Source organism: Rhinichthys klamathensis, unplaced genomic scaffold, assembly GCF_029890125.1.
Source record: "Rhinichthys klamathensis goyatoka isolate OS25496 unplaced genomic scaffold, OSU_Roscu_1.1 h1tg000111l_1, whole genome shotgun sequence".
Taxonomy (NCBI): domain Eukaryota; kingdom Metazoa; phylum Chordata; class Actinopteri; order Cypriniformes; family Leuciscidae; genus Rhinichthys; species Rhinichthys klamathensis.
In genome coordinates, this window is record NW_026606649.1 from 3,060,585 (window position 1) to 3,077,078 (window position 16,494).

Sequence of the window (16,494 nt, forward strand, 5' to 3'; positions counted from 1 at the left end):
TGGGGGGTCCCGTAGGCTTACGTTACCACTTTAGCTAAAAACGTTAGCAAACACTAATTCAGTCTGCTGATTTGTAGTGCTGTCATCAGCCATGTCTAAAAGCTGAAGACCCATGTCAAAACATGATTAAAAACAGTTTTTTATTTATTTCAAACTGCAACAGGCATACAGTAGAAGTTAGCTTAGGCTAATGTCAATGGTAGGATACCAGCTGTGCTAACGGAGCAGCTCACGGTTCCACTAACAACTAATTTTAACGCATTACGCTGCCATTTTGACACATGGGCATGGCCCCATGTAACAGAAACACTGAAATAATTAAAATAATACAGTTAACACAGTGATCTCATTACAAAAACAAACCAAAAAGATTGCTGCCCTTCCTTACCTGTTTGAAGGTGTAACGGTACGCGCATCAGGTGTACTGGGCGAACTGAGCCTCGCTGGTGACGTCATTGCCGTTGAAGGTGATGCGTGGTATTTAGACGCATCTGCTCTCCACCGAAGTTAATGGGAAGGATTGGCGTATCATATGCACGCAAAATTGGACTTTGGCGTATGCATTACACGCAATTTGAGAGTGTAAAGTCGTGTTATTTATACGCAGATTGAGGAGAACGGGTTGGCTTGAGCCAGTCCGGGCTCCTTGTCCGCGACAGGCAGCCGCCTCCTGTTCCTCCATCAGCTTCAGCTGCTCTTCAATATATTGCGGCTCGTAAAAATAGCCACGAACACCGGATTCGAGTAGCAGAATTTCAAAATCCTCTTCTTCCATATCATGTTTAGTTTCTTCCGTCATTGTCGTAGCTTCCTATCTCCACAGCGCTTGTTAGCTTAGCTGGTAACACTTTAGAATACGGTTCCTTCGTTAATGAATAACTACACAAGAACCAATGAGTAACACAATATTAACAATCTAGTACTATTAACTAACAATAAACTCTGATTAACAAACTAGTAAGTAATAGCGCACAGATGAAAGTGGTAGTTCAATATTAACTAATCAATAACTACTATTTTTTAACCCTTCCCAGAGAACTACTGAAAAAGTTTATTAAATATCTAGTAACTACTATTAACTAAAAAGAAACTCTGATTAACGAATTAGTAAGTAATAGCGCACAGATGAAAGTGGTACTTCACTATTAACTAATCAATAGCTACTATTTTTTTAACTAACTAGTAATGACTCAAGTGTTACTACATACTTCTATGGGAATTACTAATTATTTGGATCCGTATTCTAAAGTGAAGATCATGGTAACTAACTAGTAATTAATCAAGTGTTACTACATACTTGTTTCATGCGTTTTGTTAAAATCAGCAATTTTTTTCAGTCATGATGAATCATTTGAAGCTTTTGAGGTTTTTTGGTGAAGTTTTAAATAGTAATTCCCATAGAAGTATGTTGTAACACTTGAGTCATTACTAGTTAGTTACCATGATCTTCACTTTAGAATACGGATCCAAATAATTAGTCATTCCTTTAGAAGTATGTAGTAACACTTGAGTCATTACTAGTTAGTTACCATAATAATCATTTACAGTAGCAGTTAAAATGTTAATGCAGTGCTAGTCATTTGTCCTGCATTGTTTATTGATTAGTTTTGCATGAATTATGAAACTTTTTCAGTAGTTCTCTGGGAAGCATTAAAAAAATAGTAGTTATTGATTAGTTAATAGTGAAGTACCACTTTCATCTGTGTGCTATTACTTACTAGTTTGTTAATCAGAGTTTATTGTTAGTTAATAGTAGTTACTAGATTGTTAATATTGTGTTACTCATTGGTTCTTGTGTAGTTATTCATTAACGAAGGAACCGTATTCTAAAGTGTTACCGCTTAGCTTCCAAACAAGATGGCTGATATTACTTTCTGTATCTGCAAGTGAAGTCCCACCCACTGATCTGTAATAGGTCTGTAGCGTGAGTGGGTCCCACACCCTGAATAAATGATGAGCTTGTGTTTGTAGTCTCTACACTTTTCAATGAAATGTGACTTTTGAAGATTTAGTTGATCAGGTTTTTTTTGTAAATATATTGTTTGTTTATGGAAGAGGAGGTGATTTGTTTATGGAAGAGGAGGTGACGTAAAAAATCGTCATTTTGCGTCACAATAAGCAGGAAGTAAAACACTTAAATCCTTATTTCTCCCATCTCAGGGAAAAATAAAGGAAAAATCCACGACCATTATAATATATGACTGGGTTTCTAACAATACAAAGCTTAATGCAAATGGGTGAAGTGTCCCTTTAATGGTAGGTACACGAGACGTCAAAAGTCAATTTCCTCAGGATGAGATCAGACTTGTTTGTAGCTTTTAAGAGATCATATAGATGTCTTTCCAACAGAAAAGTTATTTTCATTCCTTGGCTAATGGCATTACTGCCTCCAAAGGGAATCAAGGAAATAGGTCCTCTGGTAAGTAATCCAGGAGTAACATAACAGCACAAAAATCCTCTAAAACAAAAAGAAATACAACAAATCACCTCCTCTTCCATAAACAAACAATATATTTACAAAAAAAACCTGATCAACTAAATCAAAGATATTCAAAAAATCAAAACATGAAATAACATCACTTACATTTGGGCAGCAAACAAACAGTTTCCCAAACCAGGATTTTCAAGAATAGCAGCAAACAGCATGTTGCAAATCACACTGGATATAATACTTCTTCTACTACTTTCCCTTTGTATAACAAACATGCGGTGCTACTAGTGACCCCTAGTGGCTAGGATGAACATAGCCCCCAGAAGAGATAGTATGCCTTGGGTGATCTAGGCCTGTCTGCTAAGCCAAGTCTTAGAAATTTGGGAGTTATCCTGGACAAAGATATGTCATTAGTGCAGCACTGCAGCTGACAAGAAACTGCTTCTTTCAATTAAGGAAAATCTCGAAACTTAGAAATATGGTTTCACGCAATGATTTGGAGCTTATCATTCATGCCTTTGTGTCTTCGCGTTTAGACTATACACAAGTTTATGAGCCGTTTCCGCTCTACATCCTAAACTCCTCCCGTCGATGCAACCCACTTCCGTTCTGGCGGTCTGGGTTTGTTTTGCTAGCTAGCTTCGACAAAGCGCTGATATCGCAGTGACATAACAATTACAACATGAAGAAAGGTGGTTCGGGAACGATGTGTGTGATAGTTGGTTGTAAACACTCGAGAAAGCACCTGAACGAGTGGTTAGATAGAGAGTTCTACGACCGCAAACCAGCTACGAAGAGGTCCATGCGCTCCATTGTTTACACACAAACACACTCACACAGTATCGCGCCCGCGCCTCTCTCTCACACACAGTTCGATCGCCTAATTATTATCATCATGGCTCACACACACACACACACACACACACACACACACACACACACACACACACACACACACACACACACACACACACACACACTTTGCACTCTAGCTAAGAAGCCTATGATATAGTTCGGATCGTCAGGAGGACATTCACTGACAGCGCGTTCTCTTTTGTCTTGTCGCGCATGAGTGGTTAAAGCATTTGCGTGAATAAGAGAATGGTCATAACCCTAGCAAAAGGATGACAGAAAGAACAGATGTTGCGTTTGCATTAAATATTTTAACACGTTAAAGCTGGACAAAAATGAATCGGGAAAATATTTTTCTCACGGCCGCACGCCGGAGATCCGGCACGGTGGCGAAAAGTGATTGCATTATTTATTGCAATAAGTAGAGGCTTCAATCGTTTTGTTGTAAGTAGAATAGGCTACTGCATTTTAAGGGGTTAGTTTCGACATTTAAAGGTATTTTAACCGGTAAAATGGTTGGTTGGTACACAGCAGGTAAAACAATGCAGAGTCATAAGGATAATTGCAAAAGAGATCATGTCTTTATTTATAGCTCAGCAGTAAGTCATGTTATAGGTTACAGTCCGTTTTCCAAATACAAACACGTATTCCATCCGCAACAACATGCTTCTTTTATTTCCTATAATCATGTAAATGTCTTCCCTGATTAAGCTATAAACTGCAAACACTTATTTAGCCACAATTGTTGTTATTATGTTAAAAGAAACATTAAAGTAACACACAGATACATTTGCTATTACCACGGACATAAACTGATAGTTATTTGCACGTTATGTCTGTTTTATCTAGCTGTGTATGACATGACACAACCGACTTTGTTGCTGTGCAGATATTGATATGCCTCGACGGCTTTCAGATTGTCCAATTGCTTTTCCATCTATTGCCATGGATTGCACGAAGTAGGAGCAAATCTCGCTGTACGTTATGCTGGGCCACGTCGTCATGTTAGTGTTCTGCACTGAATTCGGGTGGGGGATAGTAACGCCATCTCCAGTCGTGGAACCGTCGCTGTGTACACCGGCAGACGCTGTGTGCAAACCTCTTCCGGCGGAAATGAAGTGCATTTAAGTAGAGTTATGGCGGCGCCCATGATTTGGCGCGTAAACTTGTGTATTGTAATAGTTTATTTTCATGCCTAAACCAGAAGGAGCTCTCTCGACTGCAATTAATACAAAACTCTGCAGCCAGAATTCTAACACATACAAATAGGAGGTCTCACATATCCCCTATCCTAAAAGAACTTCACTGGCTACCAGTGTCTTATAGAATACATTTTAAAATTTAGGTTTTAGTTTTTAGAGCTTTGCATGGTCAGGCACCCCCCTATATTAGTGACCTGATTCAGCGTCATACCCCTGTGCGTGCTCTGAGGTCTGTGGATCAGAACCTGTTGACTGTTCCACGCACTCGCTATCGTACTAGAGGTGGCCGATCTTTTCAGGCTGTTGCCTCTAGGTTGTGGAATGACCTCCCACCGTCTATGCGCTCTCTTGACTCTGTTGATGCCTTCAAATGCAGACTAAAGACTCATTTATTTGTTCAGGCTTTTAATTAGCTGCTTGTGGGTTGATATGATCATGTACTGTCTATGCTTTTATTGTGTGTATTTTATGATATAATTGTTTTTGTTGTGAAGCACTTTGTGGTCTTATACCTGTGAAAGGTGCTATATAAATAAACTTTTACTTACTTACTTAACAGGCTGTAACTGTTACAATATACACACACACACACACACACACACACACACGCACACACACAACGCTTTAGAAATAAAGTTGACGTTGTTCTGACTAGGCTTGTATGCATATTCAGTGTGTGTGTGTGTGTGTGTGTGTGTATATATATATATATATATATATATTAGGGGTGTAACGGTTCACAAAATTCACGGTTCGGTTCGATACGATACACTTGTGTCACGGTTCGGTACGGTTCGTTACGTTTTCGATACAGCAAAAAGAAAGAAATGCCAGAGAAATGTCCTTGATTTATTTTTTCTAATTATATTTTTATTAAAACTATATGGAAAAGGTTTGCTAAAAACATCTGTGATTCTTATATGTTCCAACAGAATATTGTAAGGGACATATATGCTGCAAAATCCACATATATAAATTGCATAATATTAATGTATTTTTAATCATATGTCATATACTATATGTCCTACGTACAAAAGCCATAGATTTTCTTGATGTAAAAACGTAGGAAAATAATGCTAATTTAATATTCATGTCCAGCATATATCTTAAAGTATTAAAGTATTAGCTCACTTTCAAACTCACCCTGATGTCATCCAAGATATCCATGTCTCTCTTTCTTAAATTTTTTATACACAGAATGGACTTCAATGGCAACCAACTATTCAAATGTTCAAAGAAGTTTCAAAGGTTTCAAATGTATATATACATATTTATTTATTTTTTAGAAAATGACCGATCGTTTCACTAGATAAGACCCTTATTTCTCAACTGGGATCGTGTCGAGACTTTGAAGCTACATTGAGACGGACATTTGAACCTTCTTTGAACATTTGAATATTTGGTTACCATTGAAGTCCATTCTGTGTAGAAAAATCCTGGAATGTTTTCCTCAAAAACCTTAATTTTTTTCGACTGAAGAAAGAAAGACATGGATATCTTTTATGACATCAGGGTGAGTAAATTATCAAAATTATTATTATTTTTTTTTTTTTGAAAGTGAACTAATAAAACACAGTGCAGTTTACCAATCAGTGTAAGGCTGCAGTTCACTCATGCTCTTGCTCTTATCTTGTGGAGCCCTAAGAGGAGCCCTATGCCTAGTCAATCATGGTCATACTGTATAATCAACATTAGATGAAACACAATATTTAAAACTACACACCCACAAGCACACATTTTAATTACAAAAATTATTTATTAGAGTGTATTCTACAAGATACAGTTGAATATTTTACATATCAATAGTTTTTTATTTTAAATTCTGCATCACCAGATTTCATTTTCATTTGTGACAATTTCTCTAAACTTTATCACAGTACTAAGATAGTATACTATTCTTAACCTACAAACATAAAACTTTCCTTAATGTCGAAGTGATTCTTATGCATATCACCACCAGAGTTCATGTCACATATACAAAAATATATTCCAGCCAATTTTCAACTTTTTATTCACTGTTCTAGAAACATATTTGACTCAACTTTGTTAATTTGCCTCACTGTTCTAGAAACATATTTGACTCAACTTTGTTAATTTGCCTCTGATCTAAATAACAATGTGATGAGTTACATCCGGGAAATTTACGCGCTGAGCGCTATATGGGGAGGCTGCAGACCTGGAGCCGGCAGATATACGCCCCTGGCAGTTTTGCGCCCCTGACAGTTTTACGCCCCTGTTGTTCCTGATGCGTCCAGTAGGGGGATACACTGCGAAATAACATAATTAAATCGACGAGTGCACATTAATAACTCGTCCATAGACTTGACAATTTTTTAGTTTTTCGTTCATTTAAATATAAACGCTACAGTGTAGATCTGCACGGATTAAAATGTCTGTAGATATTCAGTTTGGCTTCACTCTCTTCACTCAGCCTACAAAAGACTATGAGTTTTTGTGAATTGAAAAATTAAAAATACACTTAGTTGGATCAATTATGACAAGTATATGACCTGCTGCAGTTATAGGCCTATTCACAGGTTTTTATGGGAGACTGAGTGAAATATATTATGAATTTATATAAAATTACATTTAGATATTAACCAAATTTAGCCCATTAGACAGTACCATGTAATCATATGGATCCTCGACTAAATATCTGCTGTAGCTACTATTCTCTATTGGTCGTCATACAGCTACAAAACAGTGTCCTAGCATTTTATGAAGACAAACACAATTTATCCCTTTTCTAAAATTCCAAGGGCCATTTAAAAGAAAGACACAATATTGTTGTTCACAATTTTTTTTTTATTAACACCATTTATTATTTATGATGACTCCCCTATCGTTTGCCCCTCTTCTTTAACTATTTTTTAAAAGGACATACATGGTGATTTTATCGTGTGTGTGTGTGTGTGTGTGTGTAATTGATGTCAGGTGAGTGTGGATTGCATCAATTTGCTCCTGATCTTCAAAGTACAACGGCACAAGCACTTGTTGGTCGAACAATAGTGGAAAAAGTGTCAAGCCACTTTGATTTCCACTTTGATTTCTTTTGGCCACCGATGATGGACTGTGCAGAGAAAATTGAAAATGACAGTAAATTTGGTAAAGACAGAGTATGATAAAACCCACATTAAGTGCACGAACCCTACATTTTAGTCCAGACCAGTAAGCTATTTTAAGAAAAAAATGTATATTAAGATATAAATTATATAATTAGATCATTTCATAAGAAACAACTCAAACCAGAATTTACATTCAAACCAATATGGGAAAAGTTTTTAATGTGGGTTTTATTGTGTGATGTTGGAAATAATCAAAATATTTGAGTGAGTGTGCAGTAACTCTTTACTTGGAGAGAGAGATTTACATCCATGTATACATATATGCCTAATATAAATGTGTCTTTTGTGTGTTCACACCATAGACTGTAAAAAAACAAGTTCATATATTTCCAATATACTATAATGTTGCCCCAGAAACCATGTGGAGTAGGCTATGTTTTAATGCAAGGAGTTAACAGGGTCTTACAAGAAGAGGCCATCTTACGCAAGCTAAAGACTGCAGGCAACAAACGAAAATTAAAAAGAAATTGAATTTTAAAGTGAGTAGAGAAGACTAGGGTTTCTTAAAGGTTTCTAAAACAAATAATATAATTGAGTCTGTTATAAAGAACCTTTAATTTTTTATATTGACAAAATATAAAATCGGTCGGTAACACTTTATTTTAAGGTGCTTGTAATAAGCAGTAATTAACAGTTAATAAGACACTTATAAGACCTTATAAGATGCATATAAGATGCATATTATCATTAACTAATGATAATAAATAAATTAAATTAAAAAATACATTTCTCAAGTATCAATACATTGCACTTTTAGAACAGCCGAACAAACATAAATGGTAACACAAACTCCCAGGCCCCTAAAAATTGACCTTCCCAAGAGGGAGTAGTTTCCCTGATCTCTTCAGGGCCTGGACCTTTAATTAACCCTTATATGAAGTAGTTAATGCTTATATGCATCTTATAAGGTCTTATAAGTGTCTTATAAGGTCTTATAAGTGTCTTATTAACTGTTAATTACTGCTTATTACAAGCACCTTAAAATAAAGTGTTACCAATCGGTCTTTGTCAGACACGTGGGTTTGTTGTGTGTGACGTCACCGCAGGCGCCATTTTTGAGGTATCGCTACTGACTGTGAGCATTGAAGAGATTACAAGAGTAGAGATAACAAGTAAATAACTCGCAAAACTGGAGAAACACAAGAAAACAGAGGAAATGCCGTACCACAATAAACTCGATAAATATGGCAGGTACCGTTATTTGGAGAAATTGTCATCCATTCAGAACATAGATCCATATATGAGCTGACTGCAGTAAATTGGAGTGCTGATCCCGCATTGCTTTCTCATCCTCATACTGGTACATTGTCAACTATCTTGTTTATGGTATAAGCGCATATACCAGTGAACAATTTAAAAACTATAAATCTCTTAAAACCCACGGACATTTTACCAATGGCTGAGTACAGGATTTATTTACATTCCCACCGAAGGACACAGTAGTAACAGCAAAGATAGGTTTGCTGTATTGATGATGATGATAATGTCATGTTAAGGATGGTTTAGTTTTAAAAAATAATGAAAAACACAATTCTCCAACAACAGAATACCCCTGCATCGATACCTTACAAATGGCGGCTACGCCCCATAATGCACTTCGTGTATCACGAGTGTGACGTCACCTGACAAAGACCGATTGTATTGTTTGTGTAGCCTAATTCAATCTCTTTCGATGTCCCCCTTGTTTTTTGTTTTTTTTTCTCTTCTCACTGTTAATGTCTTGTATCCTTTCATTTACAATGCAAAATAAACTAATTAATAATAATTTAAAAAAAGATTATTTAGCATAACTCAATTCGTGTCGCTGTACAGCCTCCCCCTACTGGACGCATCAGGAACAACAGGGGCGTAAAACTGTCAGGGGCGTAAAACTGCCAGGGGCGTATATCTGCCGGCTCCAGGTCTGCAGCCTCCCCCTACTCGCTGAGCGCGACGAAACGAGCTGAGACTTTTTTCACAGACGCCATTTGCTTTGATTCGCGATGCAAGGCATACGATGAGGGAAAACGCATGGATTAAGTGTTTTATCGCATTTATATATGCATTTTATAACGTCTTATTGTTTTATAACAATGTGTATGTGCTGTGCACGGCTAAACCGCTCTCAGGGGGGCATTTCCGTTGACGCGCGATGCAGATCATGGATGGGTTTGCTTTTTAACAGGAAAACGGCGAAAGTAAGTGTTTTATCTAATTTACAATATGTATTTTATAATATATTGATTTATAGCGATATTTAAATGCTTTGCGCGCTTAAACGAGCCGAAACTTTTCTCAAAGGCGACAATCTTCTTTGACTCAATACGGAGCTGACGACGAGGAGGTTTGCTTGTAACGTTAACAGGAAAAACACCGAAAGTAAGTGTTTTTAACCTAATTTACAACATGTATTTCATGGCGTTATATTGTTTTGTAACGATATGTATGTGATGTGCGCGCCTAAACCTTTCTCACAGACTAGGCCCACAGACGACTAGGCCTGCATCTTCTTTGAGTCGTGACCAAGCGGCAACCTCCATGTCTCTCTCTTGAAACCAACACGGAAGTGAATTAAACTGCAATTCATCTAGTGACCACTTGAGGCAGGCTGCAGAAGTGAGTCAAATCTGCGTCTCCCCCATTTTAAAATGCCCAACTTTACAGCAGAAAAAAACATGTTTACAGCCTGGAGCAAAAAGTGGTTTGGGTTTTTATAGCTTATTTTGCCCTTCATGACAACTGTGAGGGGGGTGAATTTTTTTACAACTCATCCGTTTAAATTATATTAAGCCTGCATAATTAAGGGCGTGGCCACTTGAGTGACAGGCGGATTGCGGCCGTTTGTCTGCTGTCTGTTAGCGTCACTCTCAGCAGCTGCTGTACTTGCCATCTCTGCCGTGTTTGTGCTTTTTTCGGGATTATTTCATACAATTTAATACACGCATTATACCTTCTCCCACGCCGTTGGATTCCGTTGTTGTCGTCGAGTATGGAGCATAGACTGGTATGGAGAGAACAACCAGCGCTGTATTTCCAGTTGTTTTCCTCGCATGCATAACGTTAATGAATGTCTGACAATTTCCTTGCTAAAAAAGTCTATATAGAGACCACACTCGTTATGCAGTACTGTTGCTCTCACGGAACAGATGCTTATTTTACTTTTTAGTGTTAAATAAAAAGTACCGTCAGATGAAATCCTGCAGGTGTCAGTGCTTTTTCTCCGTCCATGCAGTAGATGCACCCTTGAATGAGCGCGGATTTCTTGTGCATTTACTTGAACTTCTGAGGTAATATCTTTGGTGTAACCCATTTGAGAAATTGAGAGGCGGCCAAAATCAGATTTTAAAATGGATTGAATAATGCTCTTTACGAACTTGACATGGGATGCCATGCTGACTGACATGTAACTTATGTGCATGAATCACTGTCACACGCAAGCTCAGAGCAATATTGTAAGTTACTGCATGATAATACATTTTTATAGCAGAATAATAATACATCACGATACACAGTCTCACTTTTAGTTATGTCTTTTAACTATTATAATATTTCAAAGGGCAAAAACATGAACTTTAACTATTGACTTTACTTCTTCAAACGAGGCCAGTAGCATATAGCATTAGCACCTCAGCTCCACCCACGGCCCGCCTCTTTGCCCATTTTCTGTAATCCGGTAGTGACGAGAGGTGAGGCGCTGCCAAGATGGCGACGGCCGGTGTCCTGACATTCCATCCTACCCGTCAGATTGTCCTACCAAGGCTTACTGCGCATGCGCACATCAATTTTGCGTCATTTTTGTCACGCTGAACAACACGCCCATAATATTTTACTACTTGCGTGAGAACTTCTTCATCTGAGGTAAGTTTTTCTCTATTTATGTTAATTTTTATTATACAAAGATATATAGCAGTAATGAGAACTGTTTACGGGCACATTCATACAAAGCCAGCTAGCACCATTGATCATATTAGCATTTTTCATGAAAACATTAGGCTAGATATGGGCGGGGCATATGATTTGATTGTTTGGTGTAAAATATAAACACACAATTATGTCAAAATGTCCGTTTTGTCGAGTGTCCTCATAAGATCAGTCTTAAATTAATTAAATAAAGTATCAAATGATCGTAAAGAGTGTGAGGCGTGTGAGATCGCATCTCTCTCAGCAGCGGCAGGTCTTAAAGTGACAGCTGTTTTCATTCATAAAAATACGCCATTAAACAAATATTTAAAATATATACTCTATATTGTTTTTGCATCAATTTGGAGATCAACTGTGAAATTATTACATTATAAAATATAATAAATGTATATATAATGTTTGTAATTACAATTAATCACATAAAATTTTTTGATTAATCTAGTTTTTTTTTCTTGCATTTTTTGACAGCTATGGAAGATAAGTGGGAAGCACTGTATAATCTTCTGTCAGTGGGATCGTACCCATCAGGGTATGATAAGTCCAAAAGGCAGAACATTAGAAGATATGCACTTAAATTCAACCTAAAGGGTATTTATTTTAACTTTACATTTCAATTATGTTTATTTTATTATTCATTTGTTCCCATCTTGATTTTCTTTTCCAACAATGCCAAATGTCCTTTTGCTTCTGTCATAGTCATGTTTTCTCTTTAATGTAGATGGAGAGCTTTTTTATGGAAGCAAAAGAGTGATAAAAACCAAAGAGGAAGCCAGGATGCTCTTTGAAGAATTCCATTCCTCGCCCATTGGTGGACACACTGGGATTGGTAAAACACGTGCTGCCATCTGTGCCAGATTTTACTGGCATGGCATGTCAGTTGACATTGAAAATTGGGTATGTGTTATTTATTCTATATAGTTATTTTAGTTTATATTTATAGAGATATATATCAACTCACAAATATGTATATATATATATATATATATATACAACCATTTCTGAAAGGTATTGGAATGTGATCAATGTCAAAAAGTTGGAAAGCCTTTGACTGCTGTGCAGACCTTACAGTGCATCAAGGTAAATAAGTGCAGTAACATACAGTATACATATACTAAACCTACTTTATACACACTAAACTTACTTTACATTTGGTGGACTTGATAGGTTTCTGCTGTTTGGGAGCTTGTTGGCATTGATTTAACTGGACCATTACCTGAAACTGCAGATGGTAAATACATCCTCACAGCCACAGACTACTTCTCTAAGTGGGTTGAGGCTTTTCCTTTAAAAACCAAGACAGCAGCTGAAGTTGGAAGACATCTCTGTTCCATCATTTATAGGCATGGTTGTCCCCAGAGAATTCTCTCAGATCAGGGAAGGGAATTTGTAAATGATGTAAGTGTATTTAAAATGATCAGTATTAAAGTGATTTAGGTTTAGCCTCAATGGGTCTCATTCATGAAACACGAGCAGAACGAATTTTTGTGTAAATCGTGTGTAAAGTGGTTCTGGCGTAAATTTTCGGATTCATTAAAATGTTCGTATTTTCCAAATGTTAGTTGGTAAGAAAGAAATCTACTCCTGCTCCCAGCCACGCGTAAATAGTGCGTTTAACATCCGAACATTTTGCTCATTAATAACTAAGGCTGCATTTTAATTCCCCTTAATCGGGTACATATTTACACAGCATTTTGAAAAAATATTATATATAGTAATTACTATACGGTTTTTCTTTTTACTTCTGAGACTGTTTGATTAACAGATGAAACTCCATTAACTGCATCTGTAATATGCTGCCAAGCTTGCTTTTCTTTAGGACCCGATACGCCACTATGTAGCCTACGCTTGAAAATAAAATGAGGTGTTTTGAATGAACTTCTGATAATAAAACTTCGATTTCTGCATCTGAGAAATTTTTCTTTTTCATTCGCTTTTGAGAAGACATGTTGAAATCCTTCGTTTGGTGTCATATGATGCCCATATATAGTTGTCAGTCGGATTTAATGGGCGGGATTTATGGTAATTGAGAATGAACGTGCACGCGCGTCCCATTTACGACTGATTGGAATTCATTAACACACACACATTTCACTATCACATCTGACGTTTACGAAGTATTTGTGAATCAGGAGATGAGTTTTCGGGAAGGTCTCTTTACGTGCAAATCACTCTCATATTTACTCGTATATTTACGAATGTTTCATGAATGAAACCCATTGTCTTTGTTTTTAGATTTTCAAGAGTTGTTATATTTTTGCACATACAGTACATATATTCAACTACTGTATGTTTTAAGGAGCTTTTCACCCATTTATTCACAGTGATTTTTTTCCCCTTTATTTTTTAAGCTTAACCACAGGCTTTGTGAAATGTTGTGCATCAAAAGAAGTGTGACAGCAGCTTATCATCCTCAAACTAATGGCCTGGATGAAAAGACCAACGACAACATTAAACGGTAAGTTTTATTATTGTATGTACCTAGGTCAGGAAAAGTTAAGGCACCCCCGCCCCCCATGACATTTTGACCCATCTTCCGCTTCAAGGCACCAAATAAGTGATAAATGTATTCCTAAAAAGGCTTTCATACTCCAAGTTTATAAGCCTTCTAAAAAACAAAAAACTTTCCCCCTTATGTGTCACTTTAGAGCCCTCAAGAAATTGGTTAACGACCAGCAGAATGACTGGGATGTCTATCTGGATGCCACCTTGTTTTCTTTAAGATCAAAGGTCCACACCACCACAAAACACTCCCCTTTTCTTTTAATGTATGGGAGAGAGGCAGTGTTCCCTGCAGAGATTCCTGTTGAAATGCCAGTGAGTGTGCTTATGGAGTCATTTCAGCAATTTTGTCATACTAGCCTATGTCAGAAGAATTGTGCTTAAAGTAAATTTAGCCTTGAAATAATTTCCAATGGGCACTGTAGTAGAAGATGCAAAACTTTTTTTCTTTTTACAAAACTAATCATACAGTAAATATAGTTTTTATTATTGGTACCCTGACTTGATTAACTGTATTCAATTTTAACATCTGTTATAAAACCTTTGATCTTAAACTGGTAATGATCATATTTTTTGGACTTTGTTCCACAACAGACAATAAGGGTCACTAATATTCCTAACAGTTTGTTATGAATAGTAAACAACCATGTTTTTAGCAAAGGGCCTCTTCTCATGCTACCATGGGCTTTTCATAATATACATGCACATGTGAAAATTTAAATAGTTCACAAATGAATTTATATTGCTTAAATTATATTGCCTTGTTTTTTAGCTTTCCACCATCAGTCTCCCTGTGGAATCAAGTTTTAGTGATTATGTAGTTTCCGATAAAAAAAAGAGAGATGAGGCCAAAAAACAGGCAGAAGAAAACATTGGTAAATCACAGGAGAAACAGAAGGAAGCATATGCTAAAAAGGTCCAGAAGAAGTACAAAGACTTGATTTACAATTTTGGTGATGAGGTTCTTCTGATGAATATGAGGAAGCGTGGAAGAAAAGGAGGAAGGATTGAACCTGACTTCTCAGGACCCTACATCATTGAGAGACTCAGTGGCAAACTTGTCACATTAAACAAACCTGGAGGGATTACTTTAAAAACTAAATATAGCATTGGTCACATTAAACCATACAGAAGAAGCCAAACTGGAAAAGTGCCTGATGACTGTTCTGTTATCTCAATCAGTGGGTCTACAGAGAGTAACAGTTCTTGCAAGATGCCTCCTTGCACTGTTGCACCACTCAGCACTCCGCATTCTGTGACCAAGGTAAATGATTCTGAGAAGCAGGAGTGGTAAAAGTACTCAACAGTTATACTCGAGTAAAAGTATATATACCTAAATAAAAAATTACTCCAGTAAAAGTAGCAAGTCCTCCATTCAAACATCACTTGAGTAAAAGTACAAAAGTATCCGATTTAAAACGTACTTAAGTACCGAAAGTACAAAGTAAATATTCAAATTAACTGTAAATATCAATAGGCAGATCAATAGTTTTGGTAGTGATATGCAATGTTTTATTTGAACAGATGATACGATTAGATACTGCAATTAACAATTTGTTAGCTAGCTGTTTACAAGGCACATTTTAATATGAAATCACCTGGCTAACAATAGTAACATTAAAGTAACACCAGGTTACTTTTGCTCTCGGGGTGGGGTCCCCCTACAGTTGGGAAACAGTATTGTCCTCTAGACCTCTACTACTGTCGTAAACTCTGTCATCCTACATGCACGTGCAATTGTTGACAACCACGATAGCCCTGAACACTGTAGGAGGAGGTCACATGCAGGTGTTCTGCTTGCGTCTTGTCTGAAATGTCTTCATCCCAGGTACAGTGGCATATATTTCAGCATGTCATATGAATATAATTTCATGGGTTTTATTTTTTTCTAACGACAAATGATCGCGATGATCACGTTTACAAGCCAGCGTCATTATAGTAGCCTAGTCTATTGGTTACCGTTTTACTGGATCTATATGATACTTCAATGCAATGTTTGAGTGGTAGATAATAACCATATATCGTCAATATTATAATATCAAGCTACCATAAATGAATCTGCAAATTTTACAAATCGATTTGCATTATAGCTTGAGGCAAGACAAATAAACAAATATCACTGACATGTTAGGTATCCTAAAATATGATTTTGTACATCTTATATATTTACTTGCAAGAATGTAGCCCCTACCAAACTTGTACAAGCCGTTTAGACATAGGCTTTCATTTGACTTTTTGTTTTGTTTTTTGCCAAGTCTGCATCGGTCGGGCACCCCTCCTCCTCCTTCAGCTCACGCCAGCGAGAAAATGCTGGCCCAATTCTGTTCTGCCTTTAACGCGATCACTTTCTCTTTTTCTCTTTTTGCTTTGCTCCGATAAAACCTTTGCTTTCTTGTTTTTCTGTGCTGCTTCGGCCATGACTATAACATTTGGCTCGCACGTCCGATTTTAAGGAAGTGGGGGTGGTGGTGGAAGTGACGTATAT

General features: G+C 37.0%; 1 long non-coding RNA gene across 1 annotated transcript; it reads left to right on the forward strand.

Annotated features, from left to right (window-relative positions):
• Positions 1–11,298: 11,298 nt before the first annotated feature.
• Positions 11,299–12,732, forward strand: LOC130087800 (uncharacterized). The gene is made up of 4 exons (XR_008807398.1): positions 11,299–11,447; positions 11,979–12,098; positions 12,229–12,404; positions 12,516–12,732. It is a non-coding gene; the product is annotated as an uncharacterized LOC130087800 (long non-coding RNA).
• The last annotated feature ends 3,762 nt before the right edge of the window (positions 12,733–16,494 follow it).